The sequence below is a fragment of the Pongo pygmaeus genome, chromosome 11 (assembly GCF_028885625.2).
Source record: "Pongo pygmaeus isolate AG05252 chromosome 11, NHGRI_mPonPyg2-v2.0_pri, whole genome shotgun sequence".
Taxonomy (NCBI): Eukaryota; Metazoa; Chordata; class Mammalia; order Primates; family Hominidae; genus Pongo; species Pongo pygmaeus.
In genome coordinates, this window is record NC_072384.2 from 38,716,694 (window position 1) to 38,735,180 (window position 18,487).

Here is an 18,487-nt window from a genome sequence, read left to right on the forward strand (position 1 = left end):
GTTCTACCTTTGAGCTGCTGTAGCTTTTGAGTAACTACATGACTGGTGGTGTTATCAATGAGCAGGAGCAAGTGCGCCCATGTTGATAATTTGAAGTTGAAGTTTAGACACAATGTGACCTCTTTGAAATGAGGTTGGCCGGCAGAGAAATACTTCAAAATTACTGAAAATATATAATATTTTATTAACTAACATAACATAAACAAAAACACATTTTTTCTGTGTGTTATCTTGACTGTTAGTGTAAGGCCCTCTTCTCAGAAACCCGGAAGAAAGAAGCATAACACAATAATCTAACATGCTCTATAAAATTTTCTGGCACAACCCAGAATATTTACATGAAAGATGCTCTAATCATGCAAAAAAAAAAACAACTTTCTACTTAATACTGATAGTTCACATTCAAATCCATTTAGCAATACATTCAAGCATACAGATAACATATGAGCAAAATAAGAAATAATACTGTGATTTCAAGCTTCACTGAACTAGGGTATAGAAATTCTGAACTAAACAATTGTTAAATGCCTGCCAAATAAATTACTGTGGATGAATTGTTTTTATTCACTGTCTCTTCTTAGAAGCAACAAATGAAAATATACATTTCTGTATGATGTAGTCACCATATTTAAACTCACATGATGCTTCCTTTGCCACCCTACTGACTTAGAAAAAGAAGAATCAATAAATGCCTTGTCTGAATATGTTCCAGTTGGATAGCAAGTCTTTTAAATCACCCAGATCCTACCTAGTTCTTATGTGTGTGAGCTCAGGATGATGACACAAAAGAAAGAATGCATCTCTCACTGTTGCATAAAAGAAATCCAACAATGACCATTTCAATCACCTTTCTGTTGTTCTAAATGCTATTTTGTGACTCAAACTTCATTATGACTGAACTACTGAACACCCTCCACTTAACTTAAGGATTGGGTAAATGACACTTCAGAGTGCAAAAATACTAAATAATTCATGCCTACATGTCAATATATATAATATACAATTCAATAATCTTTTTGATCTTATTAAGGTCATTGTGATTTTCAAACACCGTAATGGAGGTTGAATGTTCACAAATACATGGGGAATAATGAACAAAAGATTAAGGAATAGTTGTAATGGGAAGCATATTTACAATGACCTGTAGAGACAGAAACTGAAAATAACTTAATTATGGTTTTGCTTAACCTATTAGATAATGTTATAAATAATAAGCTGTACATTTGGAGCCAGCTTCTTGGTGATGACTTGTTTGGCTTGATTTCTCACTTAGGTCAAGTGCTGTGCTGTACTGATTGATAGATTGTCTCCAGCAGGAAGTTTGACAATGGGAAACCTAGAAGCAGATGTGCCTGGTACATAGCAGGGGTGGTGGAGGTTTCAGGATTATGTTGACTAAAATATGGAGGCTCTGTATCTGTATATAGGTATCTGTATATAGTCTCATTTTAACTCACTTGTATATTGAGAGAGAGAACGATAGTCTTTTGCTGTAGATCTTAGCCCCCCGAAGTCCTGGCATACTATCGAGGGAAATGCATAACAATACTCAAATTTCCAGTATCTGTGAAAAAATGTTCCTTTAAATCAGAGTATGCCCAATTCCACATTTCCTCCAGCATATTGTTATCAAAGCCCAGTCATTTTGGGGGTGGCAGGAGAGAGAGATAGAGTGGGAGAGAGAGAGAGAGAGAGGAGAGTGGGGAGAGAGAGAGAGAAGAAAGAGAGGAGAGAAGGGAGAGGAGAGAGAGAGGAGGGGGGAGAGAAGAGAGAAGAGAGAGAGGAGAGAGAGAGGAGAGAGGGGGAGAGAGAAGAGGAGAAAGACAGCAGAGAGAAGGAGGGGAGAGAGAGGAGAGAAAGAGGAGACAGAGAGGAGGGGGGAGAGAGAAAGAGGGAAGGGGGGGAGAGAGAGACAGGAGTGGGGAGAGGAGAGAGGAGAGGGGAGAGGAGAGAGAAGAGACAGAGAGAGAGAGATGATTTCCAGGGGCATTTTTATCAATTTAAATTAAATTGATCAATTTACCTTTATAGGGTCTGTTATATTTATGAGATAAGTTGTCTTCTACTTCCTCTGTTAACCTGGTACACTGTTGCTTGCACTGATAAATTTGTCAAATAGAAATGGCTTGATTCAAATGATGTATAAATCGATCTCTTCTTATATATATTTTGTCCTTTGTGCTGAGGTCATTATATTTGAATTGAAAGGCACTATGTAATGTATTAATGATATGTTGGGGTTTTCTTTGGGCCTTTGCAGATTGTTTTTTTTTTTCCAGGGTTTATAGCCCTCATGAATCTTCTTCTTCTTGACTTACAATAACATAACATTTTTTTTTTCTAAACAAGCTGTTTTTAAAATGCCAGAGTATTTGAGAGGTACTTTGGTACGTTAAATTGTGAATAATAAAAATACATTTATGTACTTTGTATATCTGACTACCCTCCCAGAACTGTTCATTAAACTTTTTCAAGCTACCATTAAAATCCACACATTCAGAGGATAAAACTTAGAGAGCTTTTAAAACTTAAGTATTTAATGGACTTGATTTGGTCTTTTAGGCCCAGGAGGGGGCTAGCTAAGTGCCTGAGATGTTCAAAGTTACCATCATAACAGCTAAGTCCCTTTCTCCCCTCCCTAGGGAGCTGGTAGGAGCTCGATCTTTGAAAAGGGATTTTTAATCTTTTATTCATTATTATTCACAAAGCACTTGCCTGATAACAGGGTACAACCTGACAGTAGGATGTCCTTTTTCCCAACTTCAATAATCTGTTTTTTTCTCTACCTTCTGCCTTTTTCTCATTTAATGTGACCTCCTCTTTCTCAAACCCTGCATACTTTAATTTGGTCATTTTTTTTTTTTTTTGTCTTCTACTGTGGCGATTCAGAGTGTTCAAAACCCTACTTCCAACATCATTGTTTTTCCATTTATTAGAGCTAACGTAAACTGACGTTACATCTTGAGGTGACCATGTCTACATCTTTTGCTCATAGAATTTACTGAAATTGATTAAGTTTTTTCTGGGTTGGCCAGGCTGCCCAGACATGAGAAGGGCTAAGTGCTGAATGGTGTTTGCTGAGTATTTGCATTGTATGATTAGCTGCATCATAGAATCTTAGAATGGAAACAGAACTTATCTGTCTTTGGTCAGTTTCCTATCATGATTCCTTCTCCAATAATTCTATGGAAATGTTTAAATCTTTGCTTTAAGCCTTTCTAAGATTTTAGAGCTCAGTACTATCTACTGAAGCCTTTTACATTGTTGGACAATTATAATTTTATAAAGATCTTTCTCATATTAAGCAGAAATATCATGAGCTACATTTTCCTATTCCCATATTCAGGCAATTCTAATAAATCTAAATGCCTTTGTAAGGCATGACTTAAAAACTGTCCTCACATAATATTTTATTAATTGAGGCATTTGTATAGTTTAATAGTATGAGCAATTCACAGTATGGATTAGGTATCCGTATATAGTCTCATTTTAACTCACTTTTATATTGAGAGAGAGAAACAGAAATACTTTATTAGTAATACAAATATAAGAAAATCTTGAGGGGATAAAATACCCCTATCATGTTGTAAGTAAATTAGTGCAAACCAAAATATTAGTGTTCTGTTGTAATTTTTAAATCTAGCTAGTTCCTGGAGTTTTTATAACTTATACAAATGAGAATGAACACAAAGATTGTTACAATCCAGAATTTTGGTTTAATTTCATCTAAAATAAGTACTGTGATGTTGAATTTTAACAGCTTGCTAAGAGTGAAGAATTCTTTTTGTTGTTATTTAATCACCTCCAAATGTTATTTATTGAGTCCCTGAAAGTATTTTCTTATAGTATCTAGATTTTCCTCAGACATCTCATTTGTGCACAACCCCTACTTGTCTCAGCTTATGAAAGCTGATACGATCTCATCTGAAAGTAACACTGCAGGGAGTCATTTGTTTAATAGAAATAAGCAATATCATCATAGAATACTGTGGGGCACAGGATGTGATTTTAGGGGAAAAAGCATTTTTCTTGAGTACAAATAAAAAAATGAAACGCATTATCCATATAAAATATCAAATGTATTTAAAAATTTACATCTTGAAAATTAAACCAAATAAAATCTCAAAGAAGAGGGTAAATTACTAATAGATGAAACATAGAATTTCATTTTTTTCATATTTACTCATTTCATTTTCCACTGTTTATCTTTTATTCATTATCTTTCCGTTTCTACTGTAACTTCAATTTTCATAGAAAAGCTCAGATGTGAAAAAAAATAGAAACATTATAGTATCGATATTAGACGCTCTTGAGCTAAGTAGATCAGGGTCCAAATCTCAGAAGCACCACTTTCCAACTATATAATCCTGGCCCAGAGTCACAATTCTGTACCTCCAAATGCATGCAAGTGAAATCATTTTGACAGCTATTAGTGCTCTTTACCAAATATTTATAATATCTGCTTTCTGGGCAGAGGGTACAATTGCATTGCCTTGCCACCTCATGTTTGGATGGGGGCAAATGATTAGTTCTGGTCAATTGCTTATGAACAGAAGTGACTTGACAATTTCAGATCAGAACATTTAATTGTCTGCAAAGACTTCACAGAACATCCATTTTTTTTCTCTTAGGATAAATGTAAATGGTAGCTTCTTTGTGGCCCTTCCACCAGAAGTGAAGAAGCCTGGTGCAGAGCCTCCACTTGACCTATGATAGATATGCTGCTGGAGAAAAAATCAACCTCCTGGCATGATATGCTATTTAGCTTTGGGGGCTGTTTCTTACTGAAGTATAATCTAGCCTACTAGTTATGAAATAGTCATTAGCATTGTATCTCATCCATAGCAAGAGCCTAGTAAATATAATATTGAAGCAGGGTGTCTAAAAAGCGTACTTCTCATGGTTTTTGTTTTTGTTTTTTGAGATGGAGACTCTCTCTGTAGCCAGGCTGGAGTGCAGTGGTGCAATTTCAGCTCATTGCAATCTCCGCCTCCCAGGTTCAAACCTTTCTCCATCCTCAGCCTCTGGAGTAGCTGGGATTATAGGCACGTGCCACCACACCCAGCTAATGTTTTGTATTTTTAGTAGTGACAGGGTTTTACCATGTTGGCCAGGATGGTCTCGATCTCCTTACCTTGTGATCCGCCCGCCTTGGCATCCCAAAGTGCTGGGATTACAGGTGTGAGCCACTGTGCCCGACCGTGGATTATTTTTTAATACAACAAAGAGAAAAGACTTGCAGAAACCTCTCTGCCTTGGTTTAGGTCTGTTGAACATATTGAATCTTTAATATTGTCAACACCATGCAACATCAAAAAAGGTCCTGATACATTTTAATAGGTCTAACTAGAGTTGAGTGTTCATTTTTATGCAATCTCAGGAGATTCTATGGAGTTCTTTAGGAAATCTTTCTGAGTCAAATTTAGATTGATAACTAGCCAGTTTTTAAAAGTTTTGTATATATTTTTGGTTTCTCAAAAGGTACCATTTATTCATTTGCAAGTCTGTATTTCAATAACTTCCTGTCTGCCAAAGATCTAGTTTAATGCTGTAACATGATCCTACACATCACAACCCATCTGTGTTTCCCAGAGATACCATAACAAAGCATCACAAATTGAATGGCTTGAATGGCAGAAATTTATTGTCTCCAACTTCTGGAGATTATAAATTTGAAATGAAGGTGTCAGCATGGCTGGTTCCTTCTGACAGCTTTGAGAGATGATCTGGCATGTGCCTCTCTTCTAGCTTCTGGTGGTTTGGTGGCAATCTTTGGTGCTCCTTTCTTTATAGATGTGTCATTCCAATCTGCCTTCTCCTTCATATGATGTTCTCTCTGTGTGTCTTCACATTTTCTTGCCTCCATTCATATCTATCTTTAGTCCAAATTTTATCCTTTTTAAGGTATCAGTTATATTGGATTCGGGCCAATCCTAATGAGCTCATTTTTATTGAATTACTTATGTAAAGACTATTTTTAAATAAGATCACATTCAGTGGTACTAGGAGTTAAAACTTCAAAGTATCTTTTTTGGTGGGACAAAATTCAGCCCATAACACCACTATATTAATTGGTGATACTAGTTGAAGTGTTTACTGGATAGCTCTGTATGTGCATGCCAACAAACAGTGAGTGTGTAAAACAAATGTAACTGAATTATTACTAAAGATAACTCCACAATATGCACCATTTGGATTATAATCTATGGTGCAAATCCACTTTCTCTTCCTCACTTTTCTGAATCATCTGAGAGATAGAAACACAGAGAAAGTGAAGTAGGTGGCTGGGATTTTCATAATTGTCAATATTGAGTGTGTGTGTATGTGTGTGTGTATGTGTGTGTGCACACACACACAGCCACAGGATTGTATCTCCTCACCACCTCATGTTTACATGAAGACTTTATCTTGTCTTCATATTTGAATTAAGATGAATAAATGCTTGCATTCTTTGAGAGAGTCACAGTATCAAATTACCTTTCATTTTCTTAACAAAAATAGTTTTCTTAATGATAAAAGTTAAGGTCCATTTTCAAAATTAGTTTGCTGAGCCACAGCAATCTTTCCATAAAAGATAACATTGACCTGCAATTTTATTATCAACCACAAAATAATACCTTTTTTCATAGCTCTTCCTCAATGCCCAATAAACTGTGGGTTAAGAAAGTTTCAAGTAGGCCAGGCGAGGTGGCTCATGCCTGTAATCCCAGCACTTTGGGAGGCCAAGGTGGGTGGGAGGTCAGGAGCTGGAGACCAGCCTGGCCAACGTGGTGAAACCCTGTCTCTACTAAAAATACAAAAATTAGCCAGGTAGTAGTGGCATGTACCTGTAATCCCAGCTACTCTGGAGGCTGAGGTGGGAGAATCCCTTGAGCCTGGGAGGCGGATGTTGCGGTTAGCTGAGATCAGGCCACCGTTCTCCAGTCCGGGCAAGAGAGTGAGACTCTGTCTCAAACAAACAAAAAAAAAGTTTCAAGTAGAGAAAATGGGAGAGTAATAAGAAGTATTCTGCCTGCTGCTACAAGTAGATGATAACAGAGAAGAGAAGATTTACTGTGCCTGCAAGGTCAAAATGTCAGCTTTCCAGCTGGCTCCTAGAAAATTCCTGATGAGGTAGCATCCATATGCAACAGTCATGTTTGGCTACATAGAGGATTTTCTTTTCTTTTTTTTTGTTTTTGTTTTTGTTTTTTGAGACAGAGTCTTGCTCTGTCACCCAGGCTGGAGTGCAGTGGTGCGATCTCAGCTCACTGAAACCTCTGCCCCTGGGTGCAAGCAATTCTGTGCCTCAGCCTGGCTGGAATTACAGTTGCCTGCCACCACGCCTGGCTTGGGGTTTCACAGTGTTGGCCAGGCTGGTCTCAAACTCCTGATCTCAAGTGATCCGCCTTCTCAGCCTCCCATAGTGCTGGGATTACAGGCATGAGCCACCACGCCCAGCCTACTTACAGGATTTTCTACAAGTTATAATTACATGAATATGGATTGACTGTCTTGAATGAATTTACTTTTTATTAGATAGTCTCCTCTCAGTATGACAAGAAGGTTGAGGTTCATTTTCTAATACAGTATACATAACACACCAATAAGAAGAGGTATTTCTATGCAAGAGTAAAGAGATGAGTTTGGGCCATCTTTATTCACTTTGAGACATTTCTTATGCATGTAACCTTAAGCACTATGCTGGGAAATGAGGGCTTATAGAGGAAAACAGCATGCTAAACATGTTTAATGACACAAAATGGTACATTTGCAAATTTAATCCTAAATAGTAACACTTGATTGATGAGGTAATTATTTACCTAGAATTGAGTACTTCTCCAGTGAATGTTTAAAATAAGACAGCGTACTCACCTTTTAAAGGAAATATTCAAGATTTTCTTGTGTTTAACATTAAAAGGATGTGTTTCAGAAGTACCTGAAAATATTTTTCTGCAGAGGATTTACAAATTATATGCACAAAATTATCCTAAAAGAATCAGAACTGAGAAGGTATGCTAAGAGTTCCATTTTAGGCTTATAAACTGACTAATGAATAAAAAGCATTTATTTCATCAGTGGTCTGAACTCATATTTACCAAGAATACTTATTTTTATCTACAATGCTTGGGAAATACTTTTTCTTAAAGCCAATAGTCTTGTGGAGTGTTCAGCTTAAATTGTTTTGTGTAAATGAAAGCTGAACTTTCAACCTTTTCCCACCCCCTCAAGGAAAGGAAGAAATTGAAATCCATTATGTGAATGCAGCTATTTAAAATGACACAGAGTTTCAAGCTAACACAGGTGATCCTAAGAATGCAGGGCTGGACCACAACTAAGAGGTCATGCAGTCTTTTCCTTTTACTTTTGGAAAGAGTGTGCTTAATCCACATCAGAAAGGTAAAGAAACAATTCTGAAACTTTGAAGCAATGAAGATTCCATAAGTTCTACAATGTCTCATTTCTCAGTTCTTCTTTTTTATATATATACTTCAAGTTCTGGGATACATGTGCAGAGCATGCAGGTTTGTTACATAGGTATACATGTGCCAGGGTGGTTTGCTGCACCCATCAACCCACCATCTATATTAGGTTTTTCTCCAAATGCTATCCCTCCCCTTGCCCCCCACCCCCTGACAAGCCCCTGTGTGTGATGTTCCCCTCCCTGTGCCCATATGTTCTCATTGTTCAACTCCCACTTATGAGTGAGAACATGCAGTGTTTGGTTTTCTGATCCTGTGTTAGTTTGCTGAGAATGATGGTTTCCAGCTTCATCCATGTCCCTGCAAAGGACATGAACTCATTCTTTTTTATGTCTGCATAGTATTCCATGGTGTGTATGTGCCACATTTTCTTTATCCAGTCTAACATTGATGCATATTTGGGTTGGTTCCAAGTTCTTGCTATTGTGAATAGTGCTGCAATAAACATAGTGTGCATGTGTCTTTACAGTAGAATGATGTCTAATCCTTTGGTTATATACCCAGTAATGCGATTACTGGATCAAATGGTATTTCTAGTTCTAGATCCTTGAGAATCACCACACTGTCTTCCACAATGGTTGAACTAATTTACACTCCCACCAACAGTGTAAAAGCATTTCTATTTATCCACATCCTCTCCAGCATCTGTTGTTTCCTGACTTTTTAATGATCATCATTCTAACTGGCATGAGATGCTATCTCATTGTGGTTTTGATTGCACTTCTTTAATGATCAGTGATGATGAGCTTTTTTTCATGTGTTTGATGGTTGTATAAATGTCTTCTTTTGAAAAGTGTCTGTTCATATCCTTTGTCCACTTTTTGATAGGTTTGTTTGTTTTGTTCTTGTAAATTTGTTTAAGTTCTTTGTAGATCCTGGATAATAGCCCTTTGTCAGATGGATAGATTTCAAGCATTTTCTCCCATTCTGTAGGTTGCCTGTTCACTTTGATGATAGTTTCTTCTGCTGTGCAAAAGCTCTTTAGTTTAATTAGATCCCATTTGTCAATTTTGGCTTTCGTTACCACTGCTTTTTGTGTTTTAGTCATTAAGTCTTTGCCCATGCCTATGTCCTGAATGGTATTGCCTAGGTTTTCTTCTAGGGTTTTTATGATTTTAGGGCCTATGTTTAAATCTTTAATCCATCTTGAGCTAATTTTTTATAAGGTGTAAGGAAGGGTTCCAGTTTCAGTTTTCTGCATATGGCTAGCCAGTTTTCCCAACACCGTTTACTAAATAGGGAATCCTTTCCCCATTGCTTGTTTTTGTCAGGTTTGTCAAAGTTCAGATGGCTGTAGATGTGTGCTGTTATTTCTGAGGCCTCTGTTCTATTCCAATGGTCTATATGTCTGTTTTGGTACCAGTAGCATGCTGTTTTGGTTACTGTAGCATTGTAGTATAGTTTGAAGTCAGGTAGTGTCATGCCTTCAGCTTTGTTATTTTTGCTTAGGATTGTCTTGGCTATATGGGCTCTTTTTTGGTTCCATATGAAGTTTAAAGTAGTTTTTTCCTAATTCTGTAAAGAAAGTCAATGGTAGCTTGATGGAAATAGCATTGAATCTATAAATTACTTTGGGCAGTATATCCATTTTCATGATACTGATTCTTCCCATCTGTGAGAATGGAATGTTTTTCCATTTGTTTGTATCCTATCTTATTTCCTCAAGCAGGGGTTTGTAGTTCCCTTTGAAGAGGTCCTTCACCTCCCTTGTAAGTTGTATTCCTAGGTATTTTATTCTTTTTGTAGCAATTGTGAATGGGATTCCACTCATGATTTGGCTTTCTGTTTGTCTATTATTGGTGTATAGGAATGTTTGTGATTTTTGCGCATAGATTTTGTATCCTAAGACTTTGTTGAATTGCTTATCAGCTTAAGGAGTTTTGGGGCTGAGATGATGGGGTTTTCTAGACATAGGATCATGTCATCTGCAAACAGAGATAATTTAACTGTCTCTCATCCGATTTGAATACGCTTTATTTCTTTCTCTTGCCTGAATGCCCTGGCCAGAACTTCCAATAATATGTTGAATAGGAGTGGTGAGAGAGGACAATCTTGTTTTGTGCCGGTTTTCAAAGGAATACTTCCAGCTTTTTCCCATTCAATATGATATTGGCTGTGGGTTTGTCATAAATAGCTCTTATTATTTTGAGATACGTTCCAGCAATACCTACTTTATTGAGTGTTTTTAGCATGAAGTGGTGTTGAATTTTATCAAAGGCCTTTTCCGCATCTATTGAGATAATCATGTGGTTTTTGTCATTGTTTCTGTTTGTGTGATGGATTATATTTATCGATTTGCATATGTTGAACCAGCCTTGCATCCTAGGGATAAAATCGACTTGATCGTGGTGGATAAGCTTTTTATTGTGCTGCTGGATTTGGTTTGTCAGTATTTTATTGAGGATTTTTACATTGATGTTCATCAGGGATATTGGCCTGAAATTTCCTTTTTTTGTTGTGTCTCTGCCAGGTTTTGGTATTAGGGTGATGCTGCACTCATAAAATGAGTTAGGAAGGAGTCCCTCTTTTTCTATTGTTTGTAACACTTTCAGAAGGAATGGTTTCAGCTCCAATTTGTACCTCTGGGAGAATTCAGCTGTGACTGTGTCTGGCCCTGGACTTTTTTTGATTGGTAAGCAATTAATTACGACCTCAGTTTCAGAACTTGTTATTGGTCTATTCAGGGATTTGACTTCTTCCTGGTTTAGTCTTGGGAGGGTGTATGTATCCAGGAATTTATCCATTTCTTCTAGATTTTCTCGTTTATTTGCATAGAGATGTCTATAGTATTCTCTGATGATAGTTTGTATTTCTGTGGGATCAGTGGTAATCTCCCCTTTATCATTTTTCATTGTGTTTATTTGATTCTTCTCTCTTTTCTTATTTGTCTGGCTAGTGGTCTATTTTGTTAATCTTTTCAAAAAGCCAGCTCCTGAATTCATTGATTGTTTGAAGGGTTTTTTTTTTTGTGTTTGTGTGTCTCTATCTCCTTCAGTTCTGCTCTGATCTTACTTATTTATTGTCTTCTGCTAGCTTTTGAGTTTGTTTGCTCTTGCTTCTCTAGTTCTTTTAATTATGATGTTAGGGTGTCGATTTTAGAGCTTTCCTGCTTTCTCCTGTGGACACTTAGTGCTATAAATTTCCCTCTTAATACTTCTTTAGCTGTGTCCCAGAGATTCTTGTATGCTGTGTCTTTGTTCTTACTGGTTTCAGAGAACTTATTTGTTTCTGCCTTAATTTTGTTATTTGCCCAGTAGTCATTCAGGAGTAGGTTCTTCAGTTTCCATTTAGTTGTGCAGTTCTGAGTGAGTTTCTTAATCCTGAGTTCTAATTTGATTGCACTATAGTCTGAGAGACTGTTTGTTATGATTTCCGTTCTTTTGCATTTGCTGAGAAGTGTTCTTCTTCCAATTATGTGGTTGATTTTAGAATAAGCGCTATACGGTGCCATCATCACTATGAAGAAACTGCATCAACTAGTGGGCCAAATAACCAGCTAGCATCATAAAGACAGGATCAAATTCACACATAACAATATTAACCTTAAATGTATATGGGCTAAATGCCCCAATTAAAAGCCACAGACTGGCAAATTTGATAGAGTCAAGACCCATTGGTGTGCTGTATTCAGGAGACCCATCTCACAGGCAAAGACACACATAGGCTCAAAATAAAGGGATATAGGAATATTTACCAAGCAAATGAAAAGCAAGAAAAAGCAAGGGTTGCAATCCTAGTCTCTGAGAAAACAGACTTTAAACCACCAAAGATCAAATGACAAAGAGGGCATTACATAATGGTGGAGGGATTCATGCAACAAGAAGAGCTAACTATCCTAAACAGATATGCACCCAATACAGGAGCACCCAGATTCATAAAGCAAGTTCTTAGAGACCTACAAAGAGATTTACACTCTCACACAATAATAGTGGGAAACTTTAATACCCCACTGTCAATATCAGACAGATCAACAAGACAGAAAATTAACAAGGATATTCAAGACTTGAACTCAGCTCTCGACCAAGCAGAGCTAATAGACATCTACAGAACTCTCCACCCCAAATCAACAGAATATACATTCTTCTCAATTCTTTATACAAATATGAAAAGATAATTTATTTCTCAGTAGGTTAACTTTAATTTCTTTTCTTCTTCTTTTTTTTTTTTTTTTTGATGCAGAGTCTCAGTCTGTTGCCCAGGCTGGAGAGCAGTGGCACAATCTTGTCTCACTGCAACTTTTTCCTCCCAGGTTCAAGCGATTCTCATGCCTCAGCCTCCCAAGTAGCTTGTATTACAGGCTCCTGCCACCACGCCCGGCTAATTTGTGTATTTTTAGTGAGATAGGGTTTTGCCATATTGGCCAGGCTGGTCTCGAACTGCTGACCTCAGGTGATCTGCATACCTTGGGCCTCACAAAATGCTTGTATTACAGGCATGAGCCACTATGCCTGGTCAAATCTAATTTTTATATCACATCTTTTAGTATAAGGCTTCTCAAATTTTAAAGTTTCATAAAAATTACCTGAATATCTTGTTAAAATGCAGTTTCTGATTCACGTGTTCTATGGTGGCAGGTTTTTCAGGTTTCTCATTTCTAACAAGTTCCCAGTGATGATGCTGCTGCCTGGTCCAGGGACCACATTTGGGGGTGTGGTAGCAATGCTCTAGAAATGGGAAATGTAGATCTAGAAGTACTCTTAAGATGACGCTTAGACTGACACATTTGTTTTGTTAAAGGATTTCAGCTGCTTTGGTAGATAGCTTTCTTTTTCTGTTTCACGTATTCATTAAAACAATTGTAAAATATTCAATGACAAACAGAATCCTAGTATTTTGTATTTTTGTATGTAGCACAGAGGTTGTACAACAAACAAACAAAATGTTACAGAGCAGTGCAAGGATTTGGCCAACAATGCATGTGACAATGTCATATTGAATAATATTAGGCAAAACATATAGATTTGAATTAGCCAATAGCCATATCATTTGTTACATACAGCCATTATATGCATTTATACGTTGCTGTTACTTGTTAACTATTGAGACACTAGAGTTTCAAATCCCTGTTGATGGCTGGACATTAAGTTGGTAGTTGGCAAGATAAGTTTAGATTCCTTTTTCAACTTTAACATTCTATCATGTGGCATGACAGTATTAAAGAACTTGCTCACATTCATGTAACTGTCTTGCCTTAAAGATGGGAACATAGCATCTTTCAGTTTAAGTTAAGTGCATTATGTCGCCTCTAAACCTTCAGTCATTCAAATGGTCCTTTCCTTACCAAGAGACCATATACATATATATAAAATTGGATCTTACTTTTGATTTTTGAAAACATTGGAAGTACTTTTTACAATTTTCTTAGCCTATGTCAAGTGGACCAAACACTTTGATAATTAACATTTCACTTTGTGAATGTGTCATCATCTAGGCAGAACTATTAAAAATGCATTTTATCTAGGCAGGTTTTGGATAGTCACATTGTGGAAAATGTCTCTTAATACATGAGAATTTTTAAAGAAAAATGTGCTTTGTTGGTGTAAATCTCTTATCTAGTAGCAGGTTCTTGTATTTCCATTTGGATTTTTCTTAATGCCCATTTTCTCTATAGTATGAGACTTCTTACCACTATTTGTTACAAATCGTATTACACATGCATGCTATTACGATCCCCACTTTTCAAACAGTTATTGTTTTCATTGGGGAAATTGGGTTTATATTCTCCTGAATTTTTTAATTACTTGAGTATGTCTTCAAGAAGTGGGGCATAGAATGTGGATATGTTCTAAGACTGCCTGCTGCCTAATCCTTTCATTCATGTTACATTGGTATGTCCAGGAAATGTTGATGCCATTTCCAGATCATGGAACTAAATGACTTAAATTAAATGTCCATTTTTCTCAAACAGATGTCACTACTGATACTCATCTGTATTTTGTTCTATTGAATATTGTCTATTCTATTCTTTTACATCTTATAGATTAAATATACATAATAATAAAATCTGGTTAACAAAAAGGTACTTGATGATACTAAAATAATTAGAGGCTTTAAAAATCTATCATTTTTAATATGAATTACTTTTCTATTTAAAAGCACCAAGCTGATTATGCTATAGTGAATCTATTAGTCTGAAAGTGTACAGTCAATGGAAATTGAATATAAGAGAATATCAAATATATATCATAAGATTGAGAGGTTACATACTCAGTAATTGATATGGTTTAGCTGTGTCCTCAACCAAATCTCATCTTGAATTCCCATGTGTTGTGGGAGAGACCTGGCGGGAGGTAATTGAATCATGGGGGCAGGTCTTTCTTATGCTGTTCTCATGACAGTGAATAAGTTTCATGAGATCTGATGGTTTTAAAAATGGGAGTTTCCCTGCACAATCTCTCTCTTTGCCTGCTGCCATCCATGTAAGATGTGACTTGCTCCTCCTTGCCTTCCGCCATGGTTGCAAGGCCTCCCTAGCCATGTGGAACAGTAAGTCCATTAAACCTCTCTTCCTTTTGTATATTACCCAGTCATGGATATGTATTAATCAGCAGCATGAAAGTGGACTAATAAATTGGTACCAGTAGAGTGGGGTGTTGCTGAAAAGATACCCCAAAATGTGAAAGTGACTTAGGAACTGGGTAAAGGCAGAGTTTGGAAGAGTTTGGAGGGCTCAGAAGAAGACAGGAAAATGTGCAAAAGTTTGGAGTTCCCTAGAGACTTGTTGAATGGCTTTGACCAAAATGCTAATAATGATACAGACAATGAAATCCAGAGTGAGGTGGTATCAGACAGAAATGAGGAACTTGTTGGGAACTGGAATAAAGGTGACTGCTGTTATGTTTTAGCAAAGAGACTGGAGGCATTTGCCCTGCCTTAGAGATTTGTGGAACTTTGAAACTGAGAGAGATGATTTAGGGTATCTCACAGAAGAAATTTCTAAGTAGCAAAACATTCAAGATGTGACCTGTTTGCTGTTAGAAGCATTCAGTTATTAAGGAAAGAAAGCATAAGAGTTTAGAAAATTTGCAGCCTGACAATGCGATGGAAAAGAAAATTACATTTTCTGAGGAGAAATTCAAGTCGACTGCAGAAATTTGCATAGGTAATGAGAAGCCAAAAGTAAATCCTCAAGACAATGGAGGAAATATCTCTAGGGCATGTCAGAAGTCTTCACAGCAGCCCCTCCCATCACAGGCCTGGAGGCCTAGAGGGAAAAAATGGTTTTGTGGGCCAGGTCCAGGGTCCCTGTGTTGTGTGTGTGCAGCCTAAGGACTCGGTGCCCTGCATTCCAGCAACTCCAGCTATGGCTAAAATTGGCCAAGGTACAGCTCGAGCCATGGCTTCAGAAGGTGCAAGCCCCAAGCCTTGGCAGCTGCCATGTGGTGTTGAGCCTGTGAGTATACAGAAGTCAAGAATTGAGGTTTGGGAACCTCCAACCAGATTTCAGAGGATGTATGGAAATGCCTGGATGCCCAGGCAAAGTTTGCTGCAGGGGTGGGTCCCTCATGAAAAACCTCTGCTAGGGCCATGTGAAAGGAAAATGTGGGGTTGGAGCCCCCACACAAAGTCTGTACTGGGGCACCACCTAGTGGAGTTGTGAGAAAAGGGACACTGTCCTCTAGACCCCAGAGGGTAGATCCACTGACAGATTGCACTGTGTCTGGAAAAGCAGCAGACGCTCAATGTCTGCCTGGAATGCAGCCAGGAGGGAGGCTGTACCCTGCACAGCCACATGGGCAGAGCTGCCCAAGACAATGGGAACCCACATCTTGCATGAGCGTGACCTGGATGTGAGACCTGGAGTCAAGGGATCTCATTTTGGAGCCTTAAGATTTGACAGTCCCACTGGATTTCTGACTTGCAGGGAGTCTGTAGCCCTGTTGTTTGGCCATTTTCTCCAATTTAAGCCAGCTGTATTTACCCAATGCCTGTACCCCCTTTGTATCTAGGAAGTAACTAACTTGCTTTTGATTTTACAGGCTTATAGGCAGAAGAGACTTGCCTTGTCTTGGATGAGACTTTGGACTGTGGACTTTTGAATTAATACTATAATGAGTTAAGACTTTGGGGGACAATTGGGAAGGCATGATTGGTTTTGAAATATGTGGACATGAGATTTGGGAGGGGCCAGGGGCAGAATGATATGGAAGAGGTAAGGAACAGATTTTCCTCCTGAGTCTCTGTAGGGAGTGTGGCCCTGCTGACACCTTGATTTTGGCTGGCCTCCAGAACTGTAAGAGGGTATGTTTCTGTTGCTTTAAGCTACAAGGTTTGTGGTCCTTTGTTATGGGAGCCCTAAGAAACTAATACAAATGGTATTCAAAGCAGTAAAGAAGTGCTTATGAGCATTAATAATGATCAGAAGGTGTCTAGGAAAGAGGGTGGGCAGAGAGTGGAGGGAACAGCATTGCCAAGCCCCGGAAGTGAGAAGGGATAATGGCACGTTTAAGGTAGAGCAGTGAGAGAAGTTCAGTACAGCAGATCCTGACAGTTCTGAAATGATTCTTTTTTCCTTCCTGGCCAGTGTTCCAGAAATTATACTTTACTCTTTACATAATAAACAATATCAACAAACTATGCAACAGAAAGCTTCACAGCCAGTTTTCTACACCAAGGAGAAGTATAAAAATTCACTGCTTTTTGATTGTTTTAGAGCTTAGTCTCAAGCTCTTTCAGAAAAGAACAACGTAGGAGGTAACAGTGAAATCAGTAAGTATTGTGTTTTTTCTGAAATTGAGCAAACTGAAAGCAAACTCAACCCAGTTCCTAGATCACACCTCCCAGAAAATATTTGACTGGGTTACTCGAGCTCAGCCGAGGGGCCCTTCTCAGCCAATCAAAGGAGAGAGCTTCAGGGAGACTTAAGACAACCTCCAAATCCAGGTGGAACACAAAAGCCCCTGCAACATACTCTTAGAAAACAAACCCAGAAATTCCAATCTTTGCTTTGGGAGCAGAATATCCTCAGAAGCAGGGGATGCACACCCACAGCACTTACGGCTGGAGGCCTACATTTTATTTTCACTTGAGGGCTTTCCTGGTTGGAATACCTCTGTTACGTTATACCTACCCCTTATGGATACCACTGTGCTTATAATACTCTCTACTAATGAAAAACTGCTTGTTCATTCGGCATATTGAAGAGAGGGAAGGCATAAATATAAACGCTTTGCAAAATATTAAGAAGGAAGTGAAGTGAATTTAAGAAGTTAATAACAACCTTGCTGATAAGGCACAACAAATGGGTTATAACTAGGGTTTGCAAGCCTATTAATATTCTACGGATGTTCAGGAAAGGGAGATAGCTGCAATGGGCTAGTTATATTTTTCAGGCATCTCACAGCAATTCCTTCTTTTTTAATATCTGGGCTGTAAACCCACATGTACTGTACAAGACTTCATTTCTTGATCAAAAATAAGGTTGATTTCTGTTCCAAGATTATATTTGCTTACTGATGATTGGTAGGGCTTTACTGATGATCTTTTAGAGACACTCAATCCACTCATTCTCTCTGTCCAGAATGTGGCTTATTTAATTTCTTAATAATATAGCAATAGCTGAACCATGCCAATTCCTATAACAAACAATCACAAAGCAAAAACAACACACACACACACACACACACACACACTGTATCCAATTATCAATTTTAAAGCAAAAGCTATCCTCCCCATGATATCTTCACTATCTTCTTTCTCTTATATTTTCAATTCCTAGCAGTAGATGTACTCATAAAGGAATCACTGAGACTAGAGTTTTAAAATGCATTAAAATTTTTTCAAATCCTGAGATTTAGTTCTTTCTAATTGTCACACATTGTGAAATGAGAGAAAGAAGCTTTGAGCAAATGAAATAAGGGAAGGGCTAATTTTGATTAAGGAAAATTACATGATTCCTTAAATCTGTAATATGAGGCCTCCAGGGGATGTCACCTTGTAGAATTTTATAGCAAGCACTGGGTAATTTTACAGCAACTTGAACACATTGAAAGCTGAAAATAATATTGAGTTGTTCACTAGGGTGC

The 18,487-nt window shown here is 37.7% G+C and overlaps 1 long non-coding RNA gene across 1 annotated transcript in view; it reads left to right on the top strand.

The window, feature by feature from the left end:
• The window catches only part of LOC134737755 (uncharacterized), a 152,076-nt gene that overhangs the window by 112,253 nt on the left and 21,336 nt on the right, over positions 1 to 18,487 (top strand). Inside the window, exon 4 of the long non-coding RNA XR_010122969.1 lies at positions 1,274 to 1,427. This is a non-coding gene — a long non-coding RNA (uncharacterized LOC134737755). The remainder of the gene's footprint in view (positions 1 to 1,273; positions 1,428 to 18,487) is intronic.